We start from the raw sequence: 12,630 nt of genomic DNA, 5'->3' as shown, positions 1-12,630 counted from the left end.
TCACATGGTGAGAAACACTGTTCTGGGGAATGGGTGAGCTGGGGGCTTCTGCTCCAGGGAGATCTCAACAGAACCGGAGATCTTGGCTGCTCAGTGCATGTCTCTGTGTGTGTTGGAAGGGTAGTGGTTGGAATACCTACGGTGGAATGAAGAAGCTGACACCCATTATTTCCAGCCATGTGCCACTGGGAGCTACTTGTGAGGGACCGCCCAAATTCAAAGGAAGGAATGGAAGGGCTCAGCCAGCTAGGGATAGTTCCCCCGCCTGACCCAGGACCCTAAAGGAAGAGGAGGACAGCACCAGATGTGAGGAGGAGAAAAGCCCTCCCTGCTCTGTGCCCAGGGGCCTCTGCTCCCTACCCATGGAAGTCTGCAGCTGGTAAGTCATGCCTCATTTCCCAGGCAAGCTGTGTGCCCACCCCCACGCCCCAGGCCAGCCTCTCTGCCTCTTCAGGCACCCCACCCCATCCCCGACTTGTCAACAGTGTATGCTCCACAATTGATTGACTGCTCCCCCAGCACATGCCCCCCTCCACACACACACACACACACACACACACCCCAGATGTCACAGCCCCATCATACAAGACACAGACAGGGCCCGCACAGGACACCTGAAGTACAGCAGTGGGTGCTCAGAGGTGAAGGACAGTGTGCCTGAGCCATGGGACAGCCTGGGTGTGTTCATGCTGGATCTCCATCTGGGCCTGGAACAGGGGGGAGGAGGATGGAAACAAGGGCCAGCTGGTTTAAAAAGATAGCTCATGTAATGCCACTTTCTGCCCAGTAAAATCAAAGCACATAGATGAAGCTAACACCACCCATTCCCTCTACGCTCCAGCAACTCTGGCCTTCCTTCATGCCTCAAATACCGCGTGCTCTCTTCTGCCTCAGTAGCACCCTCGCTCATGCTGCCCCTTCTGCCTGCAATGTTCTTTCACCCTGTTTATCTCGTAACTCCGACTTCTCTTCCTTGGTGGGTCTTTCCAGATCCTCTGTCTCTGGGCTACCAGGGCCCTACATTCTTCACTGTTTGCGACACTCAGCCCTCTGGTCATTATATATTCAGTGTCTATCTTCCTCATTAGGCTGTGAGCTCCACAGCAGGAGGGCCCACACCTGTGCGTCTTGTCCACTGCTGTATCTCTGGCACCACCGTCCACAGTGCATGGCACGTGGTGGGCACTCAGCCAGGAAGACTCTGGCTTAGACAGAGTCATTTACTTCAGTGAATGTTTCTTGAGCATCAGGCATGGCACTGGACCCTGAGGACGCAGAGGCAGGCAAAAAGGCACTCCCCCTCTTCACAGAGGCTGCATTCTGGTGGTGAGACAGAGAGTTGTCAACTAATCATACAAATTACTATAAAATTGCAACCATGACAGGTACTTTAGAGGCTTGTAGTGCTAATGAGAGTACATAAAGGGGGGATTTGGTCAAGTTCAGTAGGTCAGGGAAGTTTCCTGAGTAGAAAATATTTCTCTGAAATAGAGAGGGTTGTGTAGAGCAACAGTGGAGGAAAGAGTGTCCTGAAGAGAGAGAACAGCATGTGCAAAGACCTGTGGCAGGAAGGAGCATGGCTTCTACATGGTACTAAAAGTCCAGAAGGTCTGAAGTGTGTGGGGTGAATGGGGAGTCTGGAAAGCAGGCAGAAGCCAGACCATGCAGGGCCTTGTCAGGTGAGGTAAGGAATTTATTTCTTCATCTAAGAGCAAAAGGTTTAAACACTGAAGAGTTGAAAGAGCAGGGGGGCGGGCTTAGGCAGCAGTGACATAATCAGAATTACATTTTGAAAAGGTCATTCAATAGGCTTCAGTCGAAGAAGAAAGGGAGGGGCTTGAGCAGAGGCAGAGACAAGTAAGTGTTGCAGCCATCTGGGCTCAGACCAGGAACGTGCTGGTGGAGATTGAGAGTAGTGGACAGTTCTTGAGAGAAAGTTTTCAAGCCGTACCACAGGCTGGTGGCAAAACCAGGACTAGCACCCATCCTGATCCTTTGCACCTTCTTGTAACCATTGTCCTCCTTCTGGGATGTCCGCTGGGCCACCATCAGAAGGGGTTCCCAGGCCTCCCCCAGAAGTATCCCTTGCCTTGTCCCCCCGCTCCAGGTTCCCACATTCTGTACCGTGTTCCCCTGGGGGTGTTCATTTGTGTCCTCTTCCAAGCTGGAGGGCTCTGGCTATCTACCCATTTGGAGTTGGGTTTCTCTCAGAGACCCCAGATGCTTTGCATTCCGGGAATTGTAGTTCTAGAGCAGGAAAGCTGGGTCTGCTCCTAGACTGTGGGTCTGGCAGGCAGCCTGGTTGCCATGGTAGCAGCTGGGCTGGAGCCACCGAACCATTTCATCCACAGCTCTGCTGGCTCTGAGAGGATCCCAGCAAGGAAGCTTGGGCTCTGGTGAGGAGAAGGAGGGAGGAGAAGGAAAAAAGGAAGGAGGGAGGAGAGGGCCAAGTGAGCCTTCCCCACAGGCCTGGGCTAAGCTTTGCCCTGCTCTGGGGTTTATGGACTGAATTGGAAAGAAGTCACCAGCTCCTCCTCAGAGCAGGACTCCCTGACCACTGGGAGCCAGTTCTGCTACATCAGTCAATCAGTCCTTGTAATTCAGCTCTGTGAATGCAGAAGCCTGCATCAGACAGAGAAAGGAGGGAGCAGCTCCCTCCCCAGCGGAACTCGGCGCCTGGGTAGAAAGGCAAGAAGGTCCAAAATAATTACTTAGGAAGGAAAAGGTCCTGTCCATTTTCCTTGCAAAACGTCCCCAGAATCCACTTTTTTTCTCTGCCCTTTGGCCACAGTCCTGGTTCATTCTCTCTCCCCCCACCAGAAGGCTTTCTAAAACACAAATCTGGTCCTGTCACAGCCCTGCTTGAAATCCTTCAATGGCTCCCCTTTGCCCACGACTGGATCAAGTCCAAACTCTCTAGTAGGACCATTCATGGCCTTGCAAATTCTGGCCCGAGGCTCCCTGTCCAGTTTCTTCTCCTGCCTCCCCTCTGCTCCAGCCATACAGAAGTTTTCTCACTCTTCTTTCCCACCCCTGCCTTTGCACATGTTCACCTCTGCCTGAAAGGCCCTTCCCTCCCTCTCCCAGCCTCTGAACCGAACTAACTCAGCTGAACCGCCTCCTCCTCAATGAAGTCTTCCAAATCCTTCTACACGCGGGAAGAGTTAATGGCCTGGTGCTCTGAGCTCCCAGAGCACTTTGTACACCCCTCTCAAGCACTTATCACCCGTGCTGTGATTATCGTCTCTGTAGCTGTCTCTCCCTCTCTCTCTCCTGCGTCTGAGCTATGTCGGGGGCCCCGGCGCCCAGCACAGCATCTGGCACAAGGTAGGTGCTCGATAAATAGTGAGTGGGATTGAACTCACCAAAGGAAGGCTATTTGGGCTGTCGCCACTCTCCTGCCCTCCCGCTCTGGGCTCACTGCCTTTCTGGGGTCCCCTCCCCCGCTTGCACCTCCCCTGGGCCCCCATACACCTCACACACCGCAGAGGACTGGCAGACCCTATTGTGTGGCGCCTTCTATTCTGGGCGAGGGTGGCACAGGCACCTGCATGTGGAGGCTGCAAGCCCCCCCCATGTCACTAGGAATGTGTATCCAGTCATACCCGGTCTCCGGAGAGAAGGCACCCATGTCTTGAATGGAGCCATGATTTATGGACCCAGCTCCAGGATCTGAAAAACCACTTAGGCTTCCCTGCTTCTCCACCTGGAGGCAGGATAATTCCAGGAAAGTCCTTCCTCCCAGGCAGAGTCTCCACTGCCTGGGCCGCAGCCCTAAGGCTTCCCCATTCAACTCCTCATCCTATCCCGCTCCCTTCACCTACCCCCAGCCAGTAGCTCCAAGCCTCCTGGGCCAGCTTTTCCTGCATTAAAATCCTGACTCTACCACTTAACATCTGGGAAGACTTTTCCTGGTGTCCATCCTTTCTGAGTCTCAGTTCCCCATTAATAAGAGGATAAAAATCTCCTGCCCAGATGATTCACCCATTTATGTATCTATCCATCCACCCACTCAAATATTCCCTTCCACGAAGATTTACTGGGCACCTGCTGTGGGCCAGGTACTGTGTTAATCACTAAGGATGCAGAAATGAATCAGAAAGACATGGTCCCTGCCTTCAGGGAGCTAACAGTCTGTGGGGAAGACCAACCTCAAAGTGTTTCGAGGCAGAAGTGCAGACTATTAGGTACAGTCTGGGCCTGATCTGGGATATCAGTGTTTATTTCCTCAATGATAATTTGCTGTGTACTTGTGACATGGCAGGCCTGGAGGGTAAGCACGAACACAGACGTGCCCTCCCCGCATTGGATCCTGTTCTCATTACAGATAGACGGACGCAGCCCAGAGAGGACTCAGCATTTGCTATACACTACAATTGTGAGAGGGCTGGCAGAGAAAAGGACGTGGACTCTGCCGCTGAAAACACAGGGTTCAGACTCCCCAGGGCCCCGGGGATGATTCTTTGAGATGGTGATGCAGGATCCAGTAGATGTGAAAACAAATGGATGGAGCCTCAGTAGGACTGCCTGGGTTGGGGCAAGAGGCAGCCTTCCTTGCTTAGGTGGGGTGGGTGATGGAAAAAGAGGCTCCAACAGAGAGAAGGTGAGAGACGTCAGGAGCACCAGGCACGTAGGGACTGGAGAGGGTGGTGGCTTCCCAGGGTACATGGAGGCTACTGTGTCGCCGCCGCAGCCCACGTGCTGCCATTCAGTAGAACATTTATTTTCTCTATTCTGGAGGTGGCAGGAAGAACCTGGTCCAGGTGTCAGTCCAGTGAGGGGGTGGGGAAGGCAGAGGCTGGTGTGGCGGCTAGCTCAAGCTGTTCTCCTTAGCACAGCCCCTGATGCCAGGCCCAGAGCCACTCCTCAGGCCCTCCCTCTGCTCCCTTAGCTGCCGGAATTGGTGTCTTGACTCGGGGGTGACGGGGATAGGGAGTGGGGGGGGAGAGGAGGTGGGGGGGGTGTGTGTGGGTGAGTTTCCAGGGCTCAGAGGAAGATAGGAAATAAGAGGGAGTGGGGAGGTGGGTGGGGATTCGTCACTAATCCTTGATGTTTTCAAAGAAGAAATCACCAGCTTGCTCTGTGAGCCTGGGTCTCAGTTCCCCCATCTATAAAATCAGGTTGGACCAGCCCTAAGAGTTCCCTGGCATCTGTTCCTTTGGCTGTTGGGAACAGGGAGATGGTGGAGGGAGGCTCTGCAGAGAAAGGCTGGCTCCACCCTCTGCCAAGGGACCCGAATCAGCACGTGTTGACATTTCCCAGGACGCCCTCAGCGCTGTGACATTTCAGAGATTTGCTCCCTGACAGGGATGGAAGACGGGAGGCTGACCACTCAGCCCCTGCTCTAGGCTCAGACGGGCTCAGGTCACAGGCGTCTCCCAGGGACGAACGAGCCTCACCTTCCAAAAGACGGCCAAGTTCCATCATCTGGGCTGGTCCTGAACTGGCACACGGGCCTAGGTCCCACCTTGAAAATACTGTACTGAACTGGGGAAGAGTGAGGCAGCTCTGAGCTCAGAACTTTCCTCAGCAAACCTCAATGTCTGCATTTGTGAAACGGAACACAGGATCCCTGCCTCCCTCAAAAGATGATTGTGGGGTCCAACTACATACATGTGAGAAAAAGGAAGTGTTTCATAAACTGTAGGTTGTTGTGCAAGTGTGAAGGGCTCTGATGGGGGCATTAAGGCCTAGAGTGGGTTTGGGGGAGGGCAGGGTGAATGGGGTTTAGGAGGGATTAACTGGGTGCGGAGGCTGGAGGAACCAGGTCAGATTCTAGCAATTTCACAGACGGAGAGAGCTACTTGGTGAGGAGAAGCCAGCAAAGGCGACACAGGGAACCCTCTTTGCTCCAGTTGTTGCTGACTCATGGCCATAAGGAGCTGGAGGCAGGGTCAGAACCAGCCCATGCAAGGAGGAGGCCCAAAGCCCCTCTCGTTAGTTTTACTCTTCAGTCTCAGGCCTGGGAGGGAGACCAGCTTGAGAAGCCAGGTCAGGGTGGTGGTAAAGTGCCTGGATTTTGGAGTCAGAAGAACTAACCATGGCTCTGTTGATCACTAGCTGTGTGGCCTTGGGCAAGTACTTTACCTCTCTGAGCCTCATATTCCTCATCTGTAAAATGGGGCTTGGGGTTTTAATAGTGCATAGCTGGCAGGTTGTTGACTGGATCAAAGAAGCTCTCATTTGTAAAGCACTTAGCACGGGCCCCCTCATAACAGGTGCAAAGTCTCTTTGCTAGCGCCATCATTAGTGGCAACAGCTCTCAGACCCAGGTTGGGCCTCACCAAGAACCTTTTCCACCTCTGGTCAGCCTAGTCTAGGAAGAGGGGAAACACCTTCCCTGCGTATTTTTATGCATTTATATTTTTTTTAATTTTTAAAAAATATTTATTTGGTTGTGCCGGGTACTAGTTGTGGCAGGCGGGCTCCTTAGTTGTGGCTCGTGGGCTCCTTAGCTGTGGTATGCAAACCCTTAGTTGCAGCAGGCATGTGGGATCTAGTTCCCTGACCAGAGATCAAACCCACGCCCCCCGCATTGGGAGTTTGGAGTCTTAACCACTGCGCCATCAGGGAAGTCCCAGATTTTCATTCATTTAAATGTGTACCAGATACCTACTGTGCACCCAGCTCAGTATGGTGGGAAAGAGGACGAAAACCTGACGAAAATTTGCTGGCTGTGTGAGCTTGACTGGTTTTCTTCCCTGACCTGAGTCTCAGTTTTCTCATCTTTAAAACTGGAAGTAATCAGACAAGGGCTGTGGATTGGTATTAAAAACTATTAGGGGAATGGTTGATGGGGACATTGGCATTTGTTTGGTGCCAGAGTAACCCACACACACTATTTTCTAGGAGCAAGGTGAAGAGAGAGCCGTAACTATCATTAGCTGGTGTTCATCTGAGCATTTCTATCAGTGGATGAATGAGATACGTTGTGTCTTCCGATGTGGTAGGAAGTGAAGTGTGTGACAGAGCCTCGCATGTGTTCTAGCCCAAAACATTTAACTTGAATCATTCTAGCCTTTAGATCTGACTTCTGGTTTACAGAAAACACTGGAAGTATCCAGCACAAGAAAGTAACCAGACATCTAGAAGGAGGGATACTCTGTAGGAAAACTGACTTGGCTGTTTCGTGGTGCGGTGGCCAAAAAAAAAACTGGGGCAATGCACCGTCTTAAACAATTTAATACACATAATGATCAGACGCCATGTGCGGCCTGGTGTTGGATTCCGACAAACCAGCCATAAAGGACTTCGGGGGGCAGCAAATGGGGAGGTTTGTATAGGGTCTGGATATTAAAAGGGATGAAAACGTACTAAAATGGAAAGCTGGAGATTGTTGACTGAAAAAAAGGTGATCGTGAACCAGTATGTATGTAAAATGTGTCATATTTTGGTTAAAAGATACTTACAAGTAAGAAAAAGGTCTGGAGGGATGTACATTAAGGTGTGAATAGTGGTAGGAATGTGATGTTTTTATTTTTATGTTTTTGCTTTTTGTGTTTTAAAATTTTCCACAGGGCACATGTATTGCCTCTGTAATAATAAAATGTTATTTAATAAATAAAAGGGGAACAATAACAGCGTGTACCTTGTAGGGCTGTAATGATGCAGTGAGTTAATGCTGTGAAGCACAGGGCTTGGCATAAGTACATGCTCAGTAGTTCGGTGCTGCTAAGACCTTTATGCTGGTCCCCCACCCACCGTTAGAGAGACCTGGCTTATTGGGGATGTTCTTCTGGTCCCCAGATCCTGGCACACAGCAGGGCACTGCTCATGTTTGCTGTACGCATCACTTCCCTTGGTCCAGCTTCCGTTGGACGTTGAGGGGAGCCTGATGGAAATTGTGGCGTTGTGCTCACATAGGTAGGGGTCTCTCAGGGCCCACACCCCCACCTCCTCTCCATAAATTCCCAGGGTGTGCCCTCCGCTAGGTCCTTACGACAAGTAGGAGGCGACCCTTTGCCAGTGGAGTAAACCTGCAGTGGTCCGGTGCAAAAGGAACAACCAGTCGCCCCTGCTCGTCCCCACAGCCATATTCCCCGAACCAGCCAAGCTATTACTGGCATCGCCTCCAAAAGCGTTCACCTTCTTCACTGCCCTAAACCCTGGGGTTGGGCTTGGGGCTGGAGGTTGGGTCTGAGGCTCTTCTACAGTACAGACAGGGATTGAGGCTACACCTACCATAGGTGCTGGTTCTTGAGCTGGGTCTAAGCCTAGTTTCCCAGAGAGAGCCTCAGAGCTGGGACTAGGCTGCCGCTGTCTCCACGTGCGGGGAGTGAGGATCCAGTCCAGGTCTGAGGCTAGCTGCCTGTTAGGAGCTGGGTTTAAGACTTGAAGTGTACCTAGGTCTGAAGCTTGCTGTTGACTGAAAGCTAGAGCTGAAGCTAAATCTTGTCCTTGATGAAGGCTGGCATGACCTTTGACTAGGGGATGAGAGCTGGGCTGTTCCCCTATCTGGCGAGGGCTGGGAGCTGTCTCTGTAGTTAGAGAAGGAGCCTGGGAGGGGGATGGTCTCACCAGGTGGGGTGTGGGAAGGGGGCTGTTGGAGAAGGAAGAGGGACATCCTCTGAGGCTCCGGCCCTGGCTCTTGTGTCCACAGAACCTGGTAGGGATGGGGAAGAGAGAAACGCTTGCCCAGGTGAGGGTTGGGCCCCTGTGGCACAGGCAGAGGCGCAGTGTGGAGGGGGAGGGAGCCAGCATGGAGGAGATTCTACTGAGGACTTCTGGCGGCTGGGGAGGGAGCCCTGCATGAGTGGCTAGCGCCCCATTACCCCCAGCTCCGCCCCTGAGAGCCGGCAGGGCTTCCCGCTCGTTAGGCCATCTCCTCTTTAATTAAAAAAAAATACATGAATAAATAAATAATAACAGCCATAACAGAACGGGAAACCGCTTTGCACTCTTTTCTGTTTCCCCAGCTCCTTCCTTCCAGGCTCAGTCCCGAGGACTCCCCCAGGCTGGGTCCGTCCCTCCCTCTGGCTACAGGCATCCCTCTGCTCAGGAGGGCACTGGGGGAGGGGGGCGCCACTCTTAGGGAGACTGAACAGGACTTCTGCATCCCTAACCTGCTCTTGGAGGGGTGGTGGATGGGAGAAGTCTGGCGAGTGGTCGCCTCTCTCAGCTTTCAGGGAGAAGGCAGCAGCAGCTGAGCCTTTAGGGCCAGGGCTGGGGATGGCACTCAACACACAGGGATCCCAAGTCAGCGAGAGGCAGGAAACAGTGGGTAAGAGAAGGAACTGGAAGGTGAGACAGCTGGAAGGTTGCAGGGGCAAACAGGAGCTGGCATCTGCATAGGATAAGGAGGTCTTAACCCACATCCAAGTACCCAGAGGGAAGGTTGCCTTTCTTAGAAGGAACAACAGAAATCACTTTTTCTTCCTTCCGGCAGTCTCATGTTGATCCCTTTCTCTCTGTCCCTGTGTCCCCATTCTCTGCCTCTGTTGTCTCTCCACTGCCCTCTCTTTCACTATCATCTCCTTCCTTACCTCGGTCAATGTGCCTTGGAGATGTGTGGGTCAGTGTGACCCACTCCTCAAGGTTAAGGGGAAGTCATACGGCCCTGACCTGGTGATTCAGGACCATGGAGAGCATCACGCCGGGGAGAGGCCCTCTCCTGAACCAAACCAAAGAAAGAACTAGGATAGCCTGTAAGAGAGCTGGTGAGGTGGAGGTAAGGGAGAGGTGGTGGGGAAAGGTTTGGACATAGGGGAGGGTCATTCCCAGCCTGGCTCTCCTAGGCTGGCTGACTCCTAACTGGGACCTAGACTGGTTGCTGCCCTGGACAAAGTCCCCCACAACCCAACCAAGGAGAGGGGGAGGGGGAGGGGCAGCCTGTGCTCTGGGCTGTACAGTTCTGGATGGACCACAGCCCTTGCTAGGAAGCTCTGGGAGCCTTTGTGTGTCGAGTGCAAAACTAAACACATGAGCAGATTATGGTTTGGGGTTTGGGGTCTGTTTGTTTTTTTTATTTTTCTTGATAAAGTACACATAACATAAAAACCATTCTTAAGTGTACAGTTCAGTGAAATTAAATACGTTCAGATTATGTATTTTCTTCAAGAGAATGGAGTGACACTTGGGCAGATGCTGGGGAGGTTGTGTAGGGTGCGTAACGTGTGCACGGAGAGAAGAGGATAGTTACAACCCTACAGGCAAGGGGGTACCCAAGGGTAGGGGAAGTAGGAGCTAGGGACCAGGGTCCCATCAGGCCTATTCATTCTGGTAGCTGCAGGCTGTGAGTAGCGGGTCAGGCAGAGACTTCCCTGGCTCCAGCTCAGGACAAATGGGACCTAGGAGTGTCCTCTTCCCTCCAGCAACTCCCTGAAGTCAGATTTCGGGAGCAGTCCAGATGTTCAGGGGGGATTCAGGAAAGTGGAGCAGATGGGCCCTGGGATTCCTGTGGAGGCTGGGGGAGGAGGGCAGCAGCTGGAGGATGTGCTGGGGCACGTGCTAGAGCTGAGCTTGGCTCCAGTGTGTGCTGGGGCATGTGTGCAGGGTGCACCTAGGATGTGGGTCTTGGGCAGATCGCAGGCTAGGTCAAGTGGCCCTTGGTGCTTGCCATGTACTGGCTACTAAGATCTGTCCTAAGCTCTCTCTAGCTGTGGCAGCGCCTGAGGGGTGTACCCTGTCTGCCGCGTGCCGTGCCAGGATACAGAAGTGAGCAAGAGAGACCCTGCCCCTGCTCCTGAGGAGCTCCGTCTTTCCCCCAATGCAGGGCTGTGGCTCAAACCCAGGGGATCCATCCCTCCTCCCTGAGTCCAGAGTGGCCACTCCTTACGGGCTAGAAGAGGAAAGCCTTGCTCAGAGGCTTGAGTGAGATGGCCCAAGGTGTCCCCTCACTTTCTACGCCAGGAGCCCACAGCTCATCTTTCCATCCAGAGCCCCAGTCCCTGGCCATGTCATCCCAGATGGTCCCTGCAGTTTCTGTGGCCCTTGGGAAGGTGTGGAGCAAGGCAAAAGGCCAGAATCTAGAACTGGTGTCTGTGCCTGCCTGCCCCATGGACTCAAGGGCCCAGCAGCTTTTCTTACCTACGCCCACTTCACTGCATCTAGCTATGGTCCACTCACCACCCTTACGCCAGCCTGGGTGGTCACAAGCCCCACTTGGTAGGTGAGCACATTGAGGTGCAGAGAAGTAAAACCACTTGTTGAAGGCATGCCACTCCAACAGAACCAGGATTTGAATCTAAGTTTGCATGACTGTCTTTCTACAATTCCTCCTCTAAGTAAGGGGGTCGTGCAGGCCCTGCACACCAGCCAGTTGTGTAGCTCTGGACAAATAAGTGCCTTTTCCTGGTTGGCCCTCTATTTCTTCATTTAGAAAGTGAAGAGCTCTAAATAGGATTATCTTGAAGAGCCTGTCCCGGGCTTCCCTGGTGGCGCAGTGGTTAAGAATCTGCCTGCCAATGCAGGGGACACAGGTTCAAGCCTTGGTCCGGGAAGATCCCACATGCCGCCAAGCAAGTAAGCCCGTGTGCCACAACTATTGAGCCTGCGCACCTAGAGCCCATGCTCCGCAACGAGAGAAGCCACAGCAATGAGAAGCCCGTGGGCACCGCAACAAAGAGTAGCCCCTGCTTGCCCAGAGACCCAATGCAGCCAAAAATAAATAAATTAAAATAAATAAATTAAAAAGAGAAAAAAGAAGAGCCTGTCCCATTCTGCTATCCTGTGATGTCACACCCACCCACAGCACTGGGAAAGGGGGCAGTGGGGACAGACGGTGTACTGATGGTACTCTAGCTGAGCACAAGGCGGTGACCAGGCCCTCACACCCGCCAGACCCTGGGGGCATCCAGGAGATCGAGATGCTCTGCAGTGCGGGCTCCTCTGCAGGCTATACGGGCGGAGTTGGAGTGGAGTCTGGCAGGGCTGGGGGTGGCAAGTCCCTGAGTCCACCCCTGCCTGAAGGGGAGGGAGAGCAGAGGGAGGTCTGGGGTAGAGAGTAGGGCTGGCTGGGCAGGCCAGAGCCAGGTGGGCAGAGCAGAACAAGGCTCACAGCTCCAGGGCTTCACAAATGGATTTTGCTGAAATGGAAATTTCCACCCATCCCTGAAATGAGCCTGGCAGTGAGGCCAGCTCTGGCAGGGCTGCGGCAGCTGGGGACGAAAACAGGGACAAAAGCCAAACTGTGGAAGCCCCTCAGATCCATGCACCCCTCCCCACACCACCCACGCCCGCCCCTCCTCCGCTCCTCTCCCCTGCTCATGTCCTCCAGATACTCAGGGACCTTCGCAATCCCCACACACCTTTCTCACTTTCTCCCTCAAACGCGTCGTGCCTCTCACACCTCCACACCTGACACTCCCCCCACCTCCCACTCATCCTTGCCCTACCTTTTCACCCCTCGTGCCCCTCACGCCTCCCGCCCTCCGCCTCACACCCCCCCCACACACCGACACTCTCTCCACCTCCTGCTTTGTCCTCACGTTGCCCTCTCACCCCAAACCTCATCTCTCTTCAACCTCAGCCCTGTACCACTCCCTGCGTACACGTCTCTCACATGCTGGACACCCCCTCCCCTCCTTTTTCCCTCCTCACACCTCACCCCTCCCTGGCTCACCCCTGCACCCCTCACACTCTTTCCCCACCACTTCTCACCCTCTATCCACCCTGCACATCCCCACCTCACAT

This window comes from Orcinus orca, chromosome 3, assembly GCF_937001465.1.
Source record: "Orcinus orca chromosome 3, mOrcOrc1.1, whole genome shotgun sequence".
Lineage (NCBI taxonomy): Eukaryota > Metazoa > Chordata > Mammalia > Artiodactyla > Delphinidae > Orcinus > Orcinus orca.
This window is presented reverse-complemented; position numbering follows the sequence as displayed.